We start from the raw sequence: 817 nt of genomic DNA, 5'->3' as shown, positions 1-817 counted from the left end.
CGGTACACACTTGCTATACACTCATGTCATCACCATGGATCTGTCCCATTTTGCGCCACCTTCAGGCCGATTTTTTAAAACACATTTTTGGACACTGCTCCTACAGATTTTGCCCTAAAATCCGATTAGGGTCTTACTGGTGTACTGCATTAAGCCTTTAGATTGTCTTTCAATGTTATATGAGATACTTAAAGTGTGGTTCCTGTGGAAATAAGCCTCGGCTTTCTAGGATCTCCTTTTAGTTGACCTTGTACCAGTGATTTGTACTGTCATGAAACTGTACTTTTTTCTATTGCAAACTTCTAATAAATTCTTCAATCAATCAATTAGATCACAGGTTCCGAAGCAGGGGGTCAGGACCCATGCATTTGTGGGTCGCGGACAGATTTTTATGGGTCCCTTGGTTTTTTGAAGAAAAAAAAAGTATTAAAAACATAATTCAACTAGAAGCAGTGCTCTTCCGAGCACATGCAGGTCTCCTGCAGGCCAGGCGTCCTGGTGGTGTTATAATATAGGCCAATGTAAAAAGGGTGGCATGTGTTCTTCGCCAATCTTAGAACTTTCATGGCAGTTCGATGCTGCATGCATGATTTGAGGCATTGTGTTCTGCTAAAGTCTACCTGCTGGTGGCGCTATAACAAGCCAATGTGAAAAGGGTAGCATTTGTTCCTTGACAGTGGGAATATGTGTGGACATTTCACGGTAATCGCACGCTGCGTTGATGATTTGAGGCATTTTGTTCAAAAACTGAGCAATCCTGCAAACTTTGGAAGCCAATATTAGCCAATTAGGATGGAATATGATATATATATATACA

This window comes from Nannobrachium achirus, assembly GCF_963921795.1.
Source record: "Nannobrachium achirus genome assembly, chromosome: 6".
NCBI lineage: Eukaryota > Metazoa > Chordata > Actinopteri > Myctophiformes > Myctophidae > Nannobrachium > Nannobrachium achirus.
Note: the sequence above shows the minus strand (reverse complement) of the source record.